Source organism: Mobula birostris, chromosome 5 (genome assembly GCF_030028105.1).
Source record: "Mobula birostris isolate sMobBir1 chromosome 5, sMobBir1.hap1, whole genome shotgun sequence".
NCBI classification, from domain to species: domain Eukaryota; kingdom Metazoa; phylum Chordata; class Chondrichthyes; order Myliobatiformes; family Myliobatidae; genus Mobula; species Mobula birostris.
Window position 1 is genome coordinate 169697740 of NC_092374.1, and position 23083 is coordinate 169720822.

Sequence of the window (23083 nt, forward strand, 5' to 3'; positions counted from 1 at the left end):
AGAATCAATTAACAATTAACAATTTTCTGGGAGCCAGCACTCTTCCCCCATCCCCCAAAATGAACTCTTCCACTGTGCTAATACTGAGCATGTACAACCACAAACAGGAACCTTTTTGAAGGCACCCCACCCATCAGTCAGGTCACTGCCCTGAATCTGGAGGCAACAGCAAACAGGTCTTGTCGAAGAATGTCACTGTCCTGGAGCATGCAAGTACAAACAAAAGTGCCCATGCTGCGCCTTAGCTTAGCCTGTGCATCCAATAAGCATAATGCCAGCACTGCCAGGCAGGGATAATGATAATTGCAGGGCTACTGGTGGGGGGAGGAGGGGAAGAAATTGCTAGTAGCAGACCCGCTGTGTCACAAAGGGAGTCAAAGGTTACGGGCAGAAGGCATAAAAATGGTTTTGAGAGGGAAAATAAATCAGCCATGATTGAATGGCAGCGCAGACTCAATGACCTACTTCTGCTTCTATGTCTTATGAATGAAAAGGTAGACATGCCATTGTTTACTTTCATCCAGTTTGTGGCATCTTCAACTGGATTGCAGCCCACTCAGTATCAGCTGGACATCATGGATGTGTGTGTTGCAGTCCCTGAAAGGCCTTAAATTCACAACCTTCTCAGTAAACTGGGAAGCTCAGCATCCAATGGCCAAGGAACAGAGGAAGACACATTGCCCACAGTAAACGAATGCAACAGTGTTGGCTTAATTCCTGACCAAATATTCCATTGACTTTGGTAGAACTGAAGGTTGTGGGAGGTTAACACAATCATCAGCCAAATTGTCTTGGATATATTTAGAGCTAATGCCAAAGGTCAGTTTACACTGAAATCTATTTTAGTGTTAATTAATTGTTAAGGTGGTCTTCAATAAACAAAATCAATGGATACACTGTTTCTTATTAGGCAAGACCATTTTGAAAGCTAACCAATGGCTTGATGAAAGGAACTTCTTTCAAGGCTTTGGCCCCCTTTTATAATAGTCTTGGCTAATAAGGAACAGAGCAGTCGCACAGATTTTCTGTTTGGCAAGCTTTCACAACTGATGTGCCATAGGTAAGGTATTGCCAATTTACAGCACAAATGAGACTTGGTATTTCCTTTCAGAGGATCATGAAGTGCTTCAAAAAAACAGTTAGAATTTTAGACTCAGACGTCTAAGGGGCCCTTAAAAAGAATTCTTCAAAAACAAAAAAAAACTAATACAGCATTTTTGTTTAGCCAAATTATCAAGGCAATATTCAAGTTATTAATTGACTATTCATAAGGCAGAAATAGATAAGCAAGTAAGGAACTGAAAAGTTACTGCAGGTAAATAGGAATGTAGCACGCAGATTGCACTGAGGTCGGCTGTAGTCTTGTAAAACAGTAGAGCAAGCTGGCAAACTGAATGACTGACTCTGATGAAAGAGATTCTGTAGGTGCTGGAAATCTGGAGCAACGCATGCAAAATGCTGGAGGAACTCAACAGATCAGACAGCATCAATGCCAACTCCTATGACTGATTCAAACACAAGAAAATCTGCAGATGCTGGAAATCCAAGCAACACAGAGAAAATGCTGCCTGGCCTGCTGCATTCCACCAGCATTTTGTGTGTGTTCCTATGACTGATTCACGTGTTTACAAAATCTCTTGGGCGCCAGTGTCAAAATTTGTTCTACATTGCTCTTTCCCTGGGACGTACTAAAAAGTTGCAGCATAAAGAAAGGTCTTGCATAGGAATCTGGTTGGCAAACTTTTCAGACCATCTCCGCACTTTCTCAATTGACCTTTGTTTTCTTTGTTTCATATTCAATAATCAGTCGATGCTCTTGCAAGTGCAATCTTTGTAGCGGGTGTCTGAAACAATTGACAACTGGCCCAGGAGATCAGAGGTGTGATGCTGCATTGAACAGCTATGGGTGTGAGCCATCCGATAGTCGTTATTTATCTTGTTGCTGCTGATTTGTATTTTTCAGTTTCAGTTAGATAAATGAATGTTGAAATGAGGAGAGGCTCATAGAATCAAGTAGCATAGAAGGAAACCCTTTGGCCCATCATAATTATGCTATCTCTGAAAGATTAACTTTTTACTGATGTGCTGGTTCTCTGACCCTTATCCATCGCTAACATTTACACCAGCTGATATTCCCTCATAAGGTACTAGAACAGATTATTTTTCTCAAAATTTATATGGAATGAGAGCACCTTGCTTCAGTCTGGAAGCCCCATGCAGGGCCCAGAGGTTGAAATACCCAGGAACATCCAAAATATGAGGAGGTAATTTAACAACTTTTAATTGTAGCATGGATTTTTTTTTTGTTTATTCAGTCTGCTGAGCTTAGTCTCACATCTTTTGATAACTTTTCCAAACAGAACTCAATATATCTTAGTTTTTTAGTCCCCAAACTTGTTAACTATTCAGGAGAAGGAGCCCAATATTTTCACAATCCTTTGTGTGAGGAGGTGCTTCCTCATGGAGCTGTGGTTCAATGGGTTACATCTGCCCACTGCGTCGGTAAGAATTTGTTCAAGTTCAACTCCAGAGACATGAGCACATCTCACATCTGGCATTCCAGTACTGTCAGAGGTGCCATCTTCGGATGAAAATTAAGCCAAAGCCCTGGATTCTCTCTTGGGTGGATTTAAAAGAGTAAATAGCACCTATTTGAAGAAAAGCTGGAAAGGTTATTTGGTCTTTATCACTTCACTGTTCTGCGAGCTCATCAATCACAAATATGAATTGGCTGGAATTAGCTTCATCCAAGAAAGGCACTCTTATAAATGATGTTCAGATCTGTGTTTTCCTTTTGTCCATGGCAGGGTTTGGCAATCTGCAGCATCCAGTCTCACTTTAAGACTTAAGTTCAGCTGCCAGCTCTAGACAACACAGAAAAGTGTGATCAATAAGGTGCCAACCACCTTTATGTGTTAGAGTTCCATCTGAAAGCTTTTCTGTTTTCGGTATCTATCAAGCAAGTCTTGACCATGTCATCCAGGAGTCTTGCAGTCATTTTTGTTTTGTGGAGTCAGTGGAGGGGAAGTGATACAGGGCTGGGTGTCAGTACTGATCTAAACTCCAGACTGTGTGGGTCTTTGCCCTCTTCTCAAAGGCCCAACTTCTTGATAGCAACCCCATCACTCCAGCTCCTGCAGCCTGCACATTGCGTGATGGACGAAGTCAGCGGTGGCAAAGCTATGGCATGCGTACCCAAGATAGTATGCAAAAAAATTCTGTTGTCACGGGTTGTGTAGTGCCACCATTCCCATAATAAAAAATACACAATGATTATCTTTACTACCAAATAAAGCAACAAATCATTGTAAGTTAAAGAATAGATTTCCTTTATTTGTCACATACACATCAAAACAGAGTGAAATGCATCAATACCTAACATTTTGGAGGATGTGCTGTGGGCACTATAGTCTTGGTGTCAACATAGTATGCCCACAACTTACTACCCCTTTCTAACACGGTGGGATGAAACTGGAGCACCTGGAGGGCACTTACGCAGTCACAGTGCAAACGTACAGACATGGTTGGGAATTGAATCCTGATCACTGGCACAGTAAAGCGTAACTGTGCTACCATGTGGAATGATTGTATATGAAGTACAATTACAATACCATTTAGAAATGAAGCTATTGTTAAATTATTTTTAAAAGTTTAATATTAATAAATTTTGAACAGGTGTTCTAAAATGCTTCATTTATTTCAAACTGTTTCGGTTTATACTTTCATTAATAGTAAAACAATGAATACACTGTAAATAAGCAACAGGGCTCATCTTTTTTCCTTAACAATATTCATAATTATTGTTAGTAATTCATTAATCAGTGACTCTGCTCAAAATTGCCATGGCAGGCAAGAGAGTTTTTAGATGCTTATCACAGTTTGGACACTTGCTGTCAGAGAGGTTTGGCACTCCTGGGCTAAGGTGTGGGACCTCAGGCTGCACCAAATTGTGACCAGGTAACAGGTCTCATTTCAAATGCTGCTACACAGCTTGGGCACCTGGATGGAAGATGAGGTATAGAAAGAAGGGAAATGGAAACTGCAAGGGAAGAAAGGGACAGAGTCACACTCACAATACTCTCTTCCGCTGCCCTCTTCCCTCACCTTTTTGCCTCCAAATTCCCCTGCTCTTCCACCCCCTCTCTTCTCTCACCTTCACTTCCTCCTCTTCTCCCACCCTTTCCTACCACCTCTTCTTCCATCACCTCTCTTCCTCCAATCACCTCCTCTCCCTCCTTTCCCCTAATGCCCCTTCTGCTCCAAATGCCCACTCTCCCTCAAATCCCTCCAACTCCCCCTGCTCCCCACAATTCCCGCTCACCCAGCTACCCTTCTCTAAACTCCTCACTCACCCCCAACTCCTACTCTCTCCCCCAACTCCTACTTTCTTCCCCTAACTCCTCTTCTATCTTCTCCCACTCCCCCTCTCTCCCCTAATTCGCCCAACTCCTGCTCTTTCCCTCCTAACTCTGCTTCTCTCTTCCCCTCTAACCTCACTCTTACTCCACACTACCCTGTCTTACTCCACTACAACCTCTTGCCCTTCTCCCCCTCTTGTTGCCCACTCCGCTCTCTCACCCCATTCCACCCTCTCTCACCCCCTCACACCCCACTCACGTCCCTCGCCCACTCCTGCCTCTCTAGTCCCATGGCCCCACTCCCACCTCTTGTTGCTGCACACTACCTCTTGCCCCACTCCTCCCTCAATTACCCCACTCCCTCTCTTATTCCCCTTCTCTCTCACCCAACACACCCAAACCCTTTCCCACTTTATCCCCACTGCTCCCATTCCCTATTTCTCTCTCCACGCTAACTTAGTCAAGTCAAGTCACTTTTCATTGTCATTTTGACCATAACTGCTGGTACAGTACACAGTAAAAATGAGACAATGTTTTTCAGGACCATGGTGCTACATGAAACAACACAAAAACTACACTGAACTACATAAAACAACACAAAACTACACTAGACTACAGACCTACCCAGGACTGCATAAAGTGCACAAAACAGTGCAGGCATTACAATAAATAATAAACAAGACAATAGGCACAGTAGAGGGCAGTAGGTTGGTGTCAGTCCAGGCTCTGGGTATTGAGGAGTCTGATGGCTTGGGGGAAGAAACTGTTACATAGTCTGGCGTGAGAGCCCGAATACTTCGGTGCCTTTTGCCAGATGGCAGGAGGGAGAAGAGTTTGTATGAGGGGTGTGTGGGGTACTTCATAATGCTGTTTGCTTTACGGATGCAGCGTGTGGTGTAAATGTCTGTAATGGCGGGAGGAGAGACCCCAATGTTCTTCTCAGTTGACCTCACTATCCGCTGCAAGGTCTTGCGATCCGAGGGTGCAATTCCCAAACCAGGCAGTGATGCAGCTGCTCAGGATGTTCTCAATACAACCTCTGTAGAATGTGGTGAGGATGGGGATGGCGGGGGGGTGGGGGGGGAGGTGGGAGATGGACATTTCTCAACCTTTGCAGAATGTAGAGATGGCTGCTGGGCTTTCTCTGCTATGGAGCTGGTGTTGAGGGACCAGGTGAGATTCTCCACCAGGTGAACACCAAGAAATTTGGTGCTCTTAACGATCTCTACGGAGAAGTCGTCGATGTTCAGCAGAGAGTGGTCATTCCTTGTCCTCCTGAAGTCACATACAAGAAAACCCAGATCCCTCTGTGCCACAGCATCTTACAGTCACTCACCACTTAAAAACACAGCCTTCAGTGATGGAAGTTCACCTTCCTGAGGTGCCACCATCTTGCAGTATGGTGGGGAGGGTTGTCCCCATCATGGAGCTGACTGAGTCTTACAACCTTTTGCAACCTCTTGAAATCCTGTGCTTTGGAGCTTCTGGTAAGGTGGCAGAGCACTTGTATGCAGTGTCTTCTATGGGGCCAGCCAAAGGTATTATTGTCTTTCTTGAACATTTTTTTTATGATCGCAAGAACCTGTTGGACATTGCAAATTTAAAGTACCGTAGGTCTATAATCCCACCAGCGAGTTGCTCGTTGGCACAGGAACTGAAGGAGTTGAACTTCACATGAACTATGTGACTGTCTACGAGAAGACTCTCAGTACGAGAAGACAGTGTGATTGTCTTAGTCACTTTTCTTGAGATCGCAAGACTCCTGTTGGCTGTTGGCAATGTGTAATGTTGCAGGTTCGGTTTATTGGTTTATTAGTGAGACTGACAGTGGGGGAGCTGCGTGGCCTCAGTCAAAGCAAAGATTCAGCCTCAAGCCATGGTGTTACTTATTTGCAGCTGCCCAGGAGAGAGACCTCGGAGTTGGTGTCAGAGTCTGTGTGGCATGACGTCCAAGTTGGAGTCAGTGCACTCCTCTGGTGGTCACTTTGCGGAAGAGAAGCTGTATCGTGTTCGGCTACAGACCTCTGCAACATTCACGGACTCGGAGACTTGGACGTTTTTTTTGTTTGGATGTTACTGCTATCTTAGATGTGCTGTATGTGCCTTGTACTGTGTACGACTGTGTTTTGCACGTTGACTGCTGAGTAACGTCGCTTCATTTGGTTGCATTCATGTTGGTCATGTGTGGTTGATTTAAATCAGACTTTTTGTAATCCGTCAGAATACTGTCCACCACATGTGTTAGAAATTTGGGGAAGTCTTTGGTGACATACCAAATCTCCTCAAACTCCTAATGAAGTAGAGCTACTGGTTTGCCTTCTTTGTAATTGCATCAACATATTGGGGCCAAGTCAGATCCTCCAAAATGTTGACAGCCAGGAATTTAAAAGCTCCTTAAATCTGTGTAATAAAAATATGGTATCCAGTGATAGTGCCAGACTTTACAGCACTCGGTGCTGTGGTGCATTAACCATGTAAAACAGCTGTGGTGTAAAGTGTGAGGACGCAGAAGAATTAAAGTCTGTAAACATCAGCAAGCATATTGTACATGGTAATACAATTGTCCAGTGCATCTCTCTCGTTTTATTCAGTCATTGAAATTGTTATATGCATTGTGGCTGTGCAGGTGCTGTGTTTCTGACAGAATATATAAAATTATTCTAGTTGTGTGAGCTCTTGGGCCTCATTGGGCCTCAACCTTTAGGAATGGGTTCAAGATAACAGATGGAATTTTAAATGTGAACTTGCCTATTTATGCAACACACACACACACACAATGCTAGAAGAACTCAGCAGGCCAGGCAGCATCTATGGAAACGAGTACATTTGACATTTCGGACCAAGATTGCCTGGCCTGCTGAGTTCCTGTAGCACTTTGTGCGTGTTGCTTGAATTTCCAGCAGGTTTTCTCTTTCTGATTTGCCTATTTATGTAAAGGCAGAAGATTACTCTCTGACCTAGATTTTATAGGTGTAAACTAACACCAAGGTTTTCTGTGCAGTACATTCTCAGAAGAGGGTTTTTGAAGTACTCAATGTCAGTAAAACATAACTTAATTAAACTGTAATTAATTGTCAGCACAATTTATTTTGCACAACCTTTGGAAGACGATTTTCTTGACAGTAACAGCATTAAGTTTGTCACAGTGCATAGCTACAAGAACTAAATAGTCCTTCCATTACAGTTGTTACCTTTTGCTGAAGGTTTGTCCATAGAGTCATACAACACAGAAACAGACCCTTCAGCCCAACTGGTCCATGCTGACCAAGGTTCCTATCTAAGCTAGTATCATTTATCTACATTTGGCCCATATCTCTCTAAAACAGGGGTTCCCAAACTTTTTAATCCCACGGATTCTTACCATTAACTGAAGGGTCCGTAGACTCCAGGTTGGGAATCCTCTGCTCTAAAGCTTTGCTCTCCGTGTACTGTCCCAGTGCCTTTTATATGTTGTTAATGTACCTGCTTCAACCACTTCCTGAGAAAGCACATTCCATATACTGAGTCCTCTCTGGATGAAAAAGTTGCCAGTCGTTCCTTTTAAATCACTCCATTTTCATCTTAATCCTGTGTCCTTTAGTCTTTGATACCACAACCCTGGGAGCAAAACTGTGTGCATTCATATTATTTATGTCCCTCATGATTTTATACACCTCTATATGGTCACCTCCTATTCTCCTACACTTCAATGAATAAGTACCCAACCTGCTCAACCATATTCCATAACTCATATTCCTTGAGTCCTGGCAACATCATGGTTAAATCTCTGCATTCTTTCCAGCTCAATAGCATCTTCCCTTTAGTAGGGTGATCAAAACTGAACATGATGTTTCAAAAGTGGCCTCAGCAATCTCTTCCACACATGCAACATAACATCCCAACCTTTATACTCAATGCTCTGCTGATGAAAGTCCTGCAACATCAGCATCATTACGTAAGGTACGTGTCATGAAAGTAGTCGATTCCTCCCAACCAGTCCATTCGTCCATTTATGCCCCACCCTAGCCCCGTTACTCCCTGCTTCCTCATCTATCAATCAGTGTAACTCCCGTGTTCTCACAAACATTGGGGTTGTGCTTCCAACAGCATAAGAAATTAAAGTTGTTTTGCAATTTCCATCTCAGCCCTGTTTTCCAGCATTATTCCCATGTCCTCAATTTCCATCATTCTCTGTTTATGGCAAATCTGAAGTAGAGCACAACAAAGTTCATCACCCCACTGTGGTGACATCCATTAGACTTGCGAGACCATGGATCTGTGCCTGAAAGGTCTCCAGGGCGCAGGCCTGGTCAAGGTTGTATGGAAGACCGTCAGTTGCCCATGCAGCAAGTCTCCCCTCTCCATGACACCAATGTTGTCCAAGGGAAGGGCAAGGGCCAATACAGCTTGGCACCGGTGTCGTTGCAGGAGTTGTCAGAACGAGGTTGAAGGCAACGTTGGACTGCCTTAGGGACTCCAGTTCCGGATATGTCCTCAGGGTTTACCCTCGAAGCCTTTCCCATCAGTGGGTATGGCCACAAGGCAGTGGAGGTTTGAAATCAGAGTTTTCCCTCTCTTAGATGGACTGCCTTCCCAGGCTAACGAGCTCCATCTGCCTGAAGCACTAGTTTTAAGGCTAAGTAAAGAAATATTGCCAGCCTTCCTTTTATTCTCAAGCTATATCTCTGTACGAAGTTTCCTCAGTTTTGTTCCTGCATTTTTCTGTCAAACCAAGCTAGAATTAAGTTTTAATGAGATTTCTTTCATAACAAACACAGTTCGAAAGAATACAGGACTGCAGTTCAAGTCCACTCAATTTCCTCCCATACGGCAAAGCCACCATCTCTGGAAACAGTTTAATAAATCCTTACTGCACTTCCTCTATGGTATGTATATTCTTTCTTCAGTACTGAAAACCAGAACTATACAGGATACTCCAGATATGGTCTCATCTCAGCCCAATTCAAATACAATAGAATGTCTTTATCTCTGTAATCAAATCCTCTTGTGATAAAGCTTCTAATCACTTATATTCAATAACTTATGTACAAGCATATCCATCCTCTGAACATCAATACTCCCAAATCTCTCAACAAAAGGCATACTCTTGAAAAATCAGCCAGATTGGAGCAAGTTAGCCTGAGCAAAAATTGGTTTTCTGACATTCTGTGTCAGATACTTCAACACCAGTGCGTTCAACACCATCCGCCCTGCTCTGCTGGGGGAGAAGCTGACAGCGATGCAGGTGGATGCTTTCCTGGTGTCATGGATTCTTGATTACCTGACTGGCAGACCACAGTACGTGTGCTTGCAACACTGTGTGTCCGACAGAGTGATCAGCAGCACTGGGGCTCCACAGGGGACTGTCTTGTCTCCCTTTCTCTTCACCATTTACACCTCGGATTTCAACTACTGCACAGAGTCTTGTCATCTTCAGAAGTTTTCTGATGACTCTGCCATAGTTGGATGCATCAGCAAGGGAGATGAGGCTGAGTACAGGGCTACGGTAGGAAACTTTGTCACATGGTGTGAGCAGAATTATCTGCAGCTTAATGTGAAAAAGACTAAGGAGCTGGTGGTAGACCTGAGGAGAGCTAAGGTACCAGTGACCCCTGTTTCCATCCAGGGGGTCAGTGTGGACATGGTGGAGGATTACAAATACCTGGGGATACGAATTGACAATAAACTGGACTGGTCAAAGAACACTGAGGCTGTCTACAAGAAGGGTCAGAGCCTTCTCTATTTCCTGAGGAGACTGAGGTCCTTTAACATCTGCTGGACGATGCTGAGGATGTTCTACGAGTCTGTGGTGGCCAGTGCGATCATGTTTGCTGTTGTGTGCTGGGGCAGCAGGCTGAGGGTAGCAGACACCAACAGAATCAACAAACTCATTCGTAAGGCCGGTGATGATGTGGGGATGGAGCTGGACTCTCTGATGGTGGTGTCTGAAAAGAGGATGCTGTCTAAGTTGCATGCCATCTTGGACAATGTCTCCCATCCACTACATAATGTACTGGTTGGGCACAGGAGTACATTCAGCCAGAGACTCATTCCACGGAGATGCAACACAGGGCGTCATAGGAAGTCATTCCTGTCTCTGGGCATCAAACTTTACAACCTTGGAGGGTCAGACACCCTGAGCCAATAGGCTGGTCCTGGACTTATTTCATTATTTACTGGCATAATTTACATATTACTATTTAACTATTTATGGTTTTATTACTATTTAATTATTTATGGTGCAACTGTAACGAAAACCAATTTCCCCCAGGATCAATAAAGTATGACTATGACTATACCCAAGTGCAATCTTGTCCTATTTCAATAAAAAAATGAATCAATAGCTTCAGTGACCTGATTTTTTTAGCGTGATGTTGATTAAATATTCAGCTTTCTCGTTGCTCACTGCAGTACCAATTTTTTTTAATTGGCAGGTTATCACTTTTCAAAAAGCAGAATTTGCATAATGTATAAGATCAAATGTCCCTGAAGGCACGATCATTTGTACTCTTTTTTTTGCAGTTTCCAGCTATACTACTGCACCAAAGTGGACGGCCTCACATTTTTCCACATTATATTCCATCTGCCATGTTTTTTTTCCACTCACTGTCTGTCTATAGCCTCTTGAACCTTCTTTAAATCCTGTTCTTTGCTCACAATTGCATCTTAATTTGCCCTAAAACGAATTGTTGACGTAGATTGTGAGTTGCTGAGGCTCAAGTTCTGACGCCTGCCATACCCCAGTGTCAAGGCCTGCCCATCTGAGAAGAATGTGTTTATTCTTCACTTTCTGCATAATAACCAATTTTCAATTCCAGTCTATACATTATCTCTGATTCCACTTGTTAACCAACCCATCCATGTGAGACCTGTTTAAAAGCCTTCTGAAGTCCAAGTACACTTCGTTACCTGGTTCCCTCATTTAAAGAACTTTGGTAAGTTAGTTTAGCATGATTTACTTTTCACACATCTATGTTGACTCTGCTCAATCCTATTAATCCGTTTCAAAGTGTTCTATCATTGCATGCGTTGGTGCGTGGCCAAGTGTAAGGTGTTTGTCTAGTGATCTGAAGGTCGCTGGTTCAAGCCTTGGTTGAGGCAGCGTGTTGTGTCCTTGAGCAAGGCACCTTAATCACACATTGCTCTGCGACGATACCGGTGCCAAGCTGTATGGGTCCTAATGCCCTTCTGTTGGACAACATCGGTGGTGTGGAGAGGGGAGACTTGCAGCATGGGCAGCTGTCGGTCTTCTATACAACTTTGCCCAGGCCTGTGCCCTGGAAACCTTCCAAGACGCAAATCCATGGTCTCACAAGACTAACAGATGCCTGTAATATATAATCATTGCATCCTTTATTGTAAATTCTAGCATTTTCCCAACTACTGACATTGGGCTTCCAGGTAAGGTATTCCTTGTTTCCTCGCTCCCTCCTCTCTCAAATAGCTTGGCCACATCTGCCACCTTACAATCAGAATTTACAAAAACTTGGAAGGGGTGTGGGCTGCATGGTAGCGTAGCAGTTAGCACAGCGCTTTACAGCGCCAGAAATCAGCCATCAGTGTTCAATTCCTATCGCTGTCTGAGGACTTTGTACACTCTCCCCAGGAACTAATGGATTTTCTCCTGGTGCTCCAGTTTCCTCTGACGTATGGGTTGGGGGTGATTAAGTTGTGGAATTGTTATGTTGGTTCCAGAAGCACGGCAACAAATGCAGGCTGTCCCCAGCACATCCTCGGACTGTATTGGTCATCGATGCAAACGATTAATTTCACTGTATGTTTTGATGTCATCGTCATCATCATTATGTGCTGTGTCTTAGGACAATCATATGACTGTTCTTGGCAATTTTTTCTGCAGAAGCAGTTTGCCGTTGCCTTCTTCTGGACAGTGTCTTTACAAGACAGGTGACCCTAGATTATGGCTAGATAATACTCTTCAGAAATTGCCTGGCGTCAGCGGTCGCATAACCAGGACCTGTGATAAGCACCAGCTTTTCATACTGTCATCCACTACCTGCTTCCTTGGCTTCACATGATACTGATTGGTGGGGGGTGGGGGCAATGCTAAGCAAATGCTACACTTTGCCCAAGGGTGTCCTGCAGGTTAGCGCCGGGAAGAAGTGCCTTGCACCTCCTTTTGTCGGTATGTATCTCCACTCCGCCACCTATCTTTTGACATACATATGTCAAATAAAGCTAATCTCTTAACATAACAGCCTGAGCATTCATTATTTCTAAAGGCAACTTGATAATCAGTTCCTTGGCATTTAATACAATTCAAGCTCACCAATTTCACTACCACTTTTGTCTTTCAGTTCCTCACCCTCATTGACTGTGCTGCTCAGATACTCTGTGTTCAAAAGTTTTTATATGCTTTCTTCTGTGAAATCAGACACAAAACAATTAATGAATTCAACACTCACAACACGCTGGAGGAACTCAGCAGGTCAGGCAGCATCTGTGGAAAAGATCAGTCGACGTTACGGGCTGGAACCCTTCGTCAGGACTGTAGGGGGAAGGGGCAGAGGCCCTATAAAGAAGGTGGGGGGAGGGCGGGAAGGAGAAGGCTGGTAGGTTCCAGGTGAAAAACCAGTAAGGGGAAAGATAAAGGGGTGGGGGAAGGGAGGCAGGGAGGTGATAGGCAGGAAAGGTGAAGAAAGAATAGGGGAAAACACAATGGGTAGTAGAAGGAGGCGGAACCAAGAGGGAGTGGTAGGCAGCTGGGGGAGGGGGCAGAGTGACATTGGGATAGGGGGAGGGAATTACCGGAAGTTAGAGAATTCTATGTTCATACCAAGGGGCCGGAGACTACCTAGACAGTATATGAGGTGTTGCTCCTCCAACCTGAGTTTAGCCTCATCATGGCAGTAGAGGAGGCCATGTATGGACATATCTGAATGGGAGTGGGAAGCAGAGTTGAAGTGGATGGCTACTGGGAGATCCTGTCTGTTTTGGCGGACGGAGCGGAGGTGCTCGACGAAGCGGTCCCCCAATCTGCGTCGGGTTTCACCAATGTAGAGGAGGCCACACCGGGAGCACCAGATGCAATAGATGACCCCAACAGACTCACAAGTGAAGTGTTGCCTCACTTGGAAGTACTGTTTGGGGCCCTGAATGGTGGCAAGAGAGGAGGTGTAGGGACAGGTGTAGCACTTGCGCTTGCAGGGATAAGTGCCCAGTGGGAGATCCGTGGGGAGGGACATGTGGACCAGAGAGTCGCGGAGGGACCGATACCTGCGGAAGGCGGAGAAGGAAAGATGTGCTTAGTGGTGGGGTCCTGTTGAAGGTGGCGGAAGTTGCAGAGGATAATGTGTTAGATCCAGAGGCTAGTGGGGTGGTAGGTGAGGACAAGGGGAACTCTGGCCCTGTTGTGGTGGCGGGTGGATGGGGTGAGAGCCGAAGTGCGGGAAATGGAGGAGATGTGGGTGAGGGCATCATTGATGACAGCAGAAGGGAAACCACAATCCTTAAAGAAAGAGGACATTTGAGACGTCCTGGAACGGAAAACCTCATCCTCGGAGCAGATGTGGCGGAGACGGAGGAACTGGGAATAGAGAATGGCATTTTTGCACGTGGCAGGGTTGGAAGAGGTATCGTTGAGGTAGTTATGAGAGTCAGTGGGCTTGTAGAAGATGTCAGTGGACAGTCTGTCTCCAGAGATGGAGACCGAGAGATCGAGAAAGGGGAGAGAAGTGTCCGAGATAGACCAACTGAATTTGAGGGCTGGGTGGAAGTTAGAAGTAAAGTCAGTGAAATTGACGAGCTCAGCATGGGTGCAGGAAGCAGCACCAATGTAGTCAGCAATGTACAGAAGGAAAAGTTTGGGAGCAGTACCAGAATAGGTTTGGAGCACAGACTAATCAATTCTTCTGCCATTTCCTTATTCAACTTCATAAATGCTAATTCCTTTTCAGTATTCTCTCAACCCAACACAATCAGCTTCTTGTCATCCCTTCGTTGCTTCCTCTGTTTAAGTTTTAAACTCTAGTTTTATATTGAATACATCACTTTCAAACTCAGTGCAAAATTCATATTATAATCATGCTCCCCAAAGCCTCTTGCAGTCTCCCCTAAAATGAAACTATGCTGTCACTTCATCTACGTCCTGTGGAGGTGGATTCCATGCTGTCCCCTATGTTCTGGGTAAAGAAGTTTCTTCTGAATTCTTTATTAGATTTCTTGGCAGTTGTATTATAATGAAGACCTCTTGTGTTGCTGTTCTCCAGAAGTGGAAATATTTCAGAACATCTTTCCATCATGTCTTACTTGCACCACATCAGTCTCCTTAGTATCAACAGCATATGGAATATAACCAGCAAATCCCTCAGCAGGATGGAGATTTCCTGCAGAATTTGGAAAATATTGAAAATATTGCATATAATTTGGTGAAAAGAGATCCAAGTGCTGCTGAGAGTGGAGACCACCTTAAATAATATTCATTGTATTTTCTCCTTAATGTGGTCTCCTTGGGCTATGCAAACATCAGTGCCCAGAGACCAGCTCTGACCTAGTAAACCAAAGGCCAGTTTGCCCTGTCAGGTGGATGGACTGCAGAATAGTTCACAGCCTCTATTTCAAAGGATGCAATGTCCAGTCGATGTCACATTGGCGTTTGTTGAAGGTTGCTATGCATGACTTGCTGTCTATAACTTGCCTAATGCATTCCCCACTTTAGAGAGTACTGCCCTTCCTGGGCATCCACACTCTGGATTTATCCAAAGCCCAACACATCGATGCAATCAAAAAATAGGCAGGCCAGTGCCTCCATTAAGAGCTTGTGGGCCATAAGACATAGGAGCAGAATGAGGCTATTTGGCCCGTCGAGTCTGCTCCACCTTTTCATCATAGCTGATCTATTTCCCTCTTAACCCCATTCTCCTGCCTTTTCCCCATAACCTTTCCTGCCCTGACTAATCAAGAACCTTTCAACTACCACCTTAAATGCACCCAGTGATTTGGCCTCCACAGCCACCTATGGCAACAAATTCCATGGATTTACCATCCTGTGGCTAAAGAAATTCCTCAACCTCTCTGTTCTAAGTGGACTACCCTCTGTTTTGAGGCTGCGTCCTTTGGACCTAGAGCTCCCCCACCAAAGGAACTACCCTATTCACATCCACTCTAACTAGAGCTTTCAACATTCGGTAGGTTTTAATGAGATCCCCCCCTCATTCTTCCAAATTCCATCGAGTACAGCAGTGGGCCCCAACTACCGGGCCGCAAAGCATGTGTTACCAGTCCGTGAGGAAATGATATGAGTCAGCTGCACCTTTCCTCATTCCCTGTCACGCACTGTTGAACTTGAACATAGGGTTGCCAACTGTCCCATATTTTCCGGGACATCCCGTATACAGGTATTGGGCTAAATTGGTTTGTCCCATACGGGACCGCCCTTGTCCCATATTTCCCCCGCTAAGGTAAAGCGTTCCTAGGAAACCTTCTGTGCTGAAATGGCGTAAAGCGAAGAAGCAATTACCATTAATTTATATGGGAAAAATTTTTGAGCGTTCCCAGACCCAAAAAATAACCTTCCAAATCATTCCAAATAACACATAAAACCGAAAATAAATAGCACTAACATATAGTAAAAGCGGAAATGATATAAATACACAGCCTATATAAAGTAGAAATAATGTATGTGCAGTATAGTCGGGAAGATTAAGCCAAAAAAATCGGCACGTACACGCATGCGCACACAGGTGCCCGTGCAAGGCTTCATGGTCATGGTAGTTTTTCTCAGGGTAAACACTGTCCCGTATTTGACTGCTACTTTTGTCCCTTATTTGGGAGTGAGAAAGTTGGCAACCCTAACTGTAAAAGACATGTTGAGGTGAGTTTAACCCTACTTGAACACCCCCCCCCGCCCCCCGGTTGGCCGGTCAGCAAGAATATTGTCAATATTAAACTGGTCCGCGGTGCAAAAAAGGTTGGGGACCCCTGGAGTACAGGCACAGAACCATCAAACACTGCCCATAAGATAACCCTTTCATTCCTGTAATCATTTTCATGAACCTCCTCTGAACCACACCCAATGCCAGCACATTCTTTCTTAAATGAGGGGCCCAAAACTGTTCACAATACTCCCAGTGAGACCTCACCAGTGCTTTATAAAGCCTCAGCATAACGTTTTTTTATATAGTAGTCCTCTTGAAATTAATATTAGCATTGCATTCGCCTTCCTCACCACTGATTCAACCTGCAAATTAAGCTTTAAGGAATCCTGCACATTTCTCTCCATTTAGAAAATAGTCACTGCTTTTATTTTTTTTCCCAAAGTGCATGACCATACACTTCCTGGTTCTGTTTTCCATCTACCCATACTCCTCATCTGTCTGAGTCTTTCTGCAGCCTCTCTGCTTTCTCAACACTATCTGCCCTTCCACTTATCTTCATATTACACTGGACAACAAAGATTTTGCTTCCTGAATACCTTTAGGTGTATCTTATGAATTTTGGGCTACTGATCATGAAAATCACCATGAAATTTCCCTATCACACACCATTTTTTGAAATCACTTATGTTTATTATTTCAATTCATAATTCAAGTCAATTAAAATGTTGCCTACAATGTAAGCTGAAAAGTTTCCCATCTTGTCCAAGCATGCTTGGGCATGCTCAGGCGGCGCAGCTACTGCATGGCAGGACAGGTTTTAGTAATAATTATTGGGTTCAGGACTGTAAGGATGGAATTTGCTATCATCAGGCACAAAAATTTCTATGAAGGATTTTGATTTTTGAGACAGATGCTTCCCAGAATAACCGGTGCCAAGATTAAGGAAAACATTTTTGTTGGTCCACAAATCAAACAGGTCATCAATGACAGGCAATTTGAAGAATTTCTAGTGGGACCGGAGAAAATCACATGGAAGGCATTCATTGAAGTTGTTGAAATTTTTCTCAGCATCTACAGAGCACCAAACTACATGCAGCTGGTTGAAAGCATGCTTCAAGCATATAAGACCATGAACTGTAGCATGTCACTAAAGATTCATTTTCTGCGTTCCCATTTAGACTTCTTCCCTGCAAATCTTGGTGCTGTTAGTGACGAGCATGGTGAAAGGTTTCACCAGGACATTGCGGTCATGGAGAAAAGATACCAGGGCAACTGGAATCCATCAGTGCTGCCGAATTATTGTTAGACACTTAAGCGAGAAGCCTCAGACACTGAGTACAAATGAAAATCATTAACAAATTATTTTTAACTTAGTTGAACTATTGCAGAGCATCAGCACCATTATGCAATTAAACACATTATATTCAATAAAAGTTAATTTGTTTCTCTGAATTCCTACATGATACAAGTAGTCTGAAATTATATTTGTGTTCAGCTTCAAGCAGTCTATCATAAACAAAAAAAATTCTGAGGAAGCAACACTTTTGAAAAAAATTGTTGTCTAGTGTTATCCGCAAACCTAGCCACGAAGCCATTAATTTCATCATCCAAATCATTGGCATACGAAGTGATAAGAAGCAGTTCCAATACAGACCCCTGTAGAACACCACTAGTCACTGAAAGCCAATCAAAAGGGGATCCCTTTATTCCCACTCTTTGCCTCCTGCCAATCAGCCAATGTTTTATCCATGCCAATATCTTTCCTCTAATACCCTGGGCTCTTCTTCAGCAGCCTCAAGTGCGGCACCTTTTCAGGGCGTTTTGAAAATTCAAATACACAACATCCGCTGATTTTCCTTTGTCTATCCTGCTTGTTATTTCTTCAAAGAATTATAAGAGATCTGTCAGGCACGATTTTCCCTTAAGAAAACCATGCGGACTTTGGCCTATTGTATCATGTGCCTCCAAGTGCTCTGAAACCAGATCCTTAATGATAAACTCCAACATCTTCCCAACCACAGAAGTCAGGCTAACTGGCCTATAGTTTCCTTTCTTCTGCCTCTTTCTTGAAGAGTGGAGTGACATTTGCAATTTTCCAATTCAATGGAACCATGCCGGCATCTATTGATTCTTGAAAGATCATTACTGGTGCCTTCGCAATCTCTTCAGCTACCTCATTTTGAACCCTGAGATGTAGTCCATCAGGACCAGGTGACTTATCTACCTTCAGACCTTTCAGTTTCCCAAGCACTATCTCCCTAATAATAGCAATTGTGCTCACTTCTGTCCCTGAACACTTTTGAACTTCCTTCTGGCATAGTACTAGTGTCTTCCCCAGTGAAGACATGCAAAATACTTACTCAATTTGTCAGAGGAGATTTGATATGTCACCAAAGACTCTTACAAATATCTACTGATAGACTCTGGAGAGCATTCTGACTGGTTGCATCATTGTCTGGTGTGGAAGCTCCAATGCACAGGATTGGTAAAAGCTGCAGAGAGTTGTAAACTCAGCCTGCTCTAGCACGGACTCTAGCTGCCCCACCATAGAGGTACAGGGGTCTGAAGATGCACTCTCAATGTTTTAGGAACAGCTTCTCCCCCTCCACCATAGGATTTCTGAATGGTCCATGAACCCATAAACACTACCTCACTATTGTACTACCTCTCTTTTTGTACTTTATATATTTTTATTGTAATTGATAGTAATTTTTATGTGTTGCATTGTACTGCTGCAGAACAACAAATTTCATGACATGTCAGTGATTTAAAAAATTGATTTTGATTCTGATTCTGATAAGTATGCAGCTGAAATTCAGACAGCTATCAGTCTGAGCATGAAGGTGCTTTTCTGTCCTCTGATACCCATGTGCAATCTTGCTCTCTTTTAATAAAGAGATGAATCATTAGCAGGAGTGACCTGGTTTTTTCTCTACTGTAATGCTGATTAAATGTTCAGCTTTCCTGTTACTCATGGCAGTTCCAAAGATTGTTGTTAATTTTCAATTTGACACTTTTCAAAGAAACAAGATTTGACTAATGTGTAAGAAGAAATTTCCCTGAAGACATTGGCATTTTTACTTTTATTCCCCCTTACACCACTTCCTTATATGTCAATATTGGTAATCAGTGGTAGATCTGAGGTTTTCACTTGACTTTCAGAATATTGCTGAATTCTTGCAAACAATAATGTGATCAAAAAGTAAGCAAGATAAAATGCCTCTCCTACTTCAACAATGACAAAGTTGAGAAAGGAGAAATGAGTATTTTTTAAACTGAATGATAATAACTTACGTTTACAGAAGCTTTTTTGGAATGCAGCCATCCATAAGATATAGGAGAAGAATTGGGCCATTTGGCCCTCCAAGCATTGCACTGCGCCTTCTCTGTAACTGTAATTCTTTATTGTGTGTTTTCTGGTAATGAATTGATCCGTATGAATGGTGTGCAAGACAAGACTTTTATTGTACCTCAGTACACGTGACAATAATAAACCAATGTTTTTAATCCCCCCCTCCCCCACTAATCAAGAGCCTAACAATCTCTGGCCTTAAATGCACCCAGTGACTTGGCCTTCACCGCCCTCTGTGGCACCAAATTCCAGATTCATCACCCTTTGGCTAAAGAAAATCCTCCTCATCTCAGTTTTAAAGGGACATCACTTTATTCTGAGGTTGTTCCCTCAGATCCTAGACTCATGTGGAAACATCCTCTCCATGTCCACTCTCTCCAGGCCTTTAGTATTTAGTAGGCTTCAGTGAGATTCCCCTCATGCTTCTGAAGTCCGTTGAGTACAGGCCCAGAGCCATCAAATGCTTCTCTTACTTTAACCTTTTCATGAACCCTGTCACACTCATCTCAATTATAGTCAATTGCTTTGAGAGGCTGGTAAAAGCCTACATCTGCAGCATGCTACCACCCACACTGGACCCCTACAAGTCACCTACTGACGGAACCGGTCTACCGATGATGCCATAGCCACAGCACTACACACCATCCTCACTCACCTGGAGAAGAGGGATACATACGTTAGAATGCTGTTCCTGGACTACAGTTCAACATTAATTCCCTCCAGACTTGACAGAAAGCTCAGAGAACTCGGCCTGCACCCCACGTGTGCAGCTGGATCCTAGACTTCCCAACGGATCGCCGACAGGTGGTAAGGATGGGCTCCCTCACCTCTGCCCCTCTGACCCTCAATACAGGTGCACGCCAGGATTGTGTTCTGAGTCTCCTTCTCTACTCCCTTTACACCCTCGACTGTGCTACCTCACACAGCTCCAATCTACTGATCAAATTCACAGGTGACACGACTTTAACTAGCCTTATTTCTAGCGGTGATGAGACAGCCTACAGAGGAGAGGCTGACACTCTGACACAGTGGTACCTGGATGACAACCTCTCCCTCAATGTCCAACAAACAAAAGAGCTGACTGTGGATTACAGGAGGAACGGAGATAGGCTCAGCCCGATTAACATCAATGCGTCTGCAGTTGAGAAGGTGAGTGGTTTCAAGTTCCTCGGCATACACATCACTGATGATCTCACCTGAACTGTACACACCGGCTTTATGGCAAAAAAAAAGCATAACACCGTCTTTTCCACCTGCATGGGCCCACAAATCTTCAAGACCTACAGGGGCACCATTGAGAACATCCAGACTGTTTTGGATCTCCCCCTCCCTCTCCAACTTTAAAATCTCTTACTAACTCTTCCTTCAGTTAGTCCTGACGAAGGGTCTCGGCCTGAAACATCGACTGTACCTCTTCCTAGAGATGCTGCCTGGCCTGCTGCATTCACCAGCAACTTTGATGTGTGTTGCTTGAATTTCCAGCATCTGCAGAATTCCTGTTGTTTGTCTGTATCATCACCTGGTAGGGGAACTGCACCAACCTTGATCACTGGGCATTGCAGACAGTGGTACGGACAGCCCAGCGCCTCTGTGGAAGTGAACTTCCCTCCATTGAGGACATTTGTAGCAGCAGGTGCAGGAAGAAGGCCTGGAAGATCATCAGGGACACCAGTCACCCCAAACATAAACTGTTTCAACTGCTTCTGTCTGGCAAACACTACTGCAGCGTAAAAGCCAGGACCAACAGGCTATAGGATAGCTTCTTTCTACAAGTCATTAGATTTTTAAATACATGTGTCTGTACGTTGCAGCGGAGTCATAACGCAAAGATTTTTACTCCCTCACGTTGTGGGATGGATGTAAGATTTAAATAAATTCTAAATTCTAAATTCATTTCTGGAATCATTCTCTTAAACCTCCTTTGAACCCTCCAAAAAGGTCAGCACATCCTTTCTTAGATATAGGGCCCAAAACTGCTCACAGTTCCCTCCATAGGCCCCTTTGTTTTTCTGCTTTTTGAATTTTAACTTTTTGATCAACTTTTTGGCTACGTTCCAAATATCTCCTTGCAATATCAAATTTTGCTTGACCACTCCCTGTGAAATAACATGGATGTGTTAGTTGCTGTACAGTAATTTGCTATGATTGGGGAGGCAGCAGGTGCCAGGGTGAATGCCTGCCCACGGAAAATATGGAGAAAATATCAAAGCCTGCCTTCCACTGATCGCAAAATGGCTGATTCAAGGCTTGCACTCCAGGTTCGCTTCATGTACTGTACACTTTAGGGTGGCACAGTGGTACAGCTGGTAGAGTTGTGACTTCACGAGGTGAGAGAGCCTGGTTCAATCCTGATCTCCGGAACTGCACGTGTGAAGTCCGCACACTTTCCCTATGATTGTGTGGGTTTCCCCTGGCTGCTTCAGTTGTGATTTTTTTTTGGAGAATTGGCTGCTGCAAGTTGCCCCTGGTGGGTAAGTGTGTGGTAGAGTCGGAGGGGAGTTGATGCGGGAAGAATAAAAAGGGAATAGCGCAGGGTTAGTGTAAATGTTGATATGGTTGGTACAGCCTGACATCACTTCAATGGGCTGAAGGGCCTGTTTGTCTTTATGATTATTTTGGTTTCGGGGATATGGAAAGAATGGGGAAAAACAATTAATCGTCTCCATTAGACCATTCAAGTGCGCTTCAGTACACGCATATCACACTTTGGCATCATTGAATGATCCAGCACAAATAAGGACCTTGCTCCTCATCACGTCAGTGCCAGTATTTCTCTTTACCCACACCACCAAGTCTAATTTCACTCTTTCACACAATCCCCATCGCTATCTTGTGATCATTGTCAAATTTCATGTTAAAAAGATTTCATGAATGTCACTCAACAAGGGGTTGGAACTCAGAATTTCACCCTTTACCCAGGCTTTATTCTAAAAAAAATTCAACCTCCCCTTCTCATGCTCTGCAAATGTTAAACGTGTGCCTGCTTTTCAACCATTTGTTCAGAATTATCGTATTTAATAATCTTGAACACCTTTAACAACTCATAGCCTTCACAGTTAAAATTATTTTGATATTTCATTCCTCTGTATTGGCAGGGATCCAAAAATCACAAATTCTTGTAAATTTTCTGTTCCATTTCTCCTCAGGCCTTCTCGGTTTTCTGAGTCAAATGCACTTATTGCACAAGATATAAAGCCGTAGACTTTCACTTAGACTAGACTGATCCAGCTGGGAGAACTTAATTAAAATGGAGAAACCCATTTCGCCATTACAGCTGCTCCCTTTTTGCACAACATGTATATTTTCCTTTTCCTCAGTCGTAGCAATTTATGCCTTTTAAATACTGCACAATAACTAAAACATTCATAGGATAAGAGGTAGTATTCTGTTAATCTTTGACTTCGACTGGGTTAAGTGTTGTTTCTTGCTATTTGGTTTTCATTTTAAGGAGCTTAGAAATTGTTTCACTTCCTTAAGCTTAAATTTCCTTATTGATTGTGTGGCAAGAATGCAGCAAGTGGCAACCTTCAAGTACTTATTATATCTCTTTGTTGAGCTTT

General features: G+C 43.6%; 1 protein-coding gene across 4 annotated transcripts in view; it reads left to right on the forward strand.

Moving 5' to 3' along the window:
* ubac2 (UBA domain containing 2) overlaps positions 1-23083 on the forward strand; it is a 207020-nt gene that overhangs the window by 176894 nt on the left and 7043 nt on the right. The window lies entirely within an intron of this gene.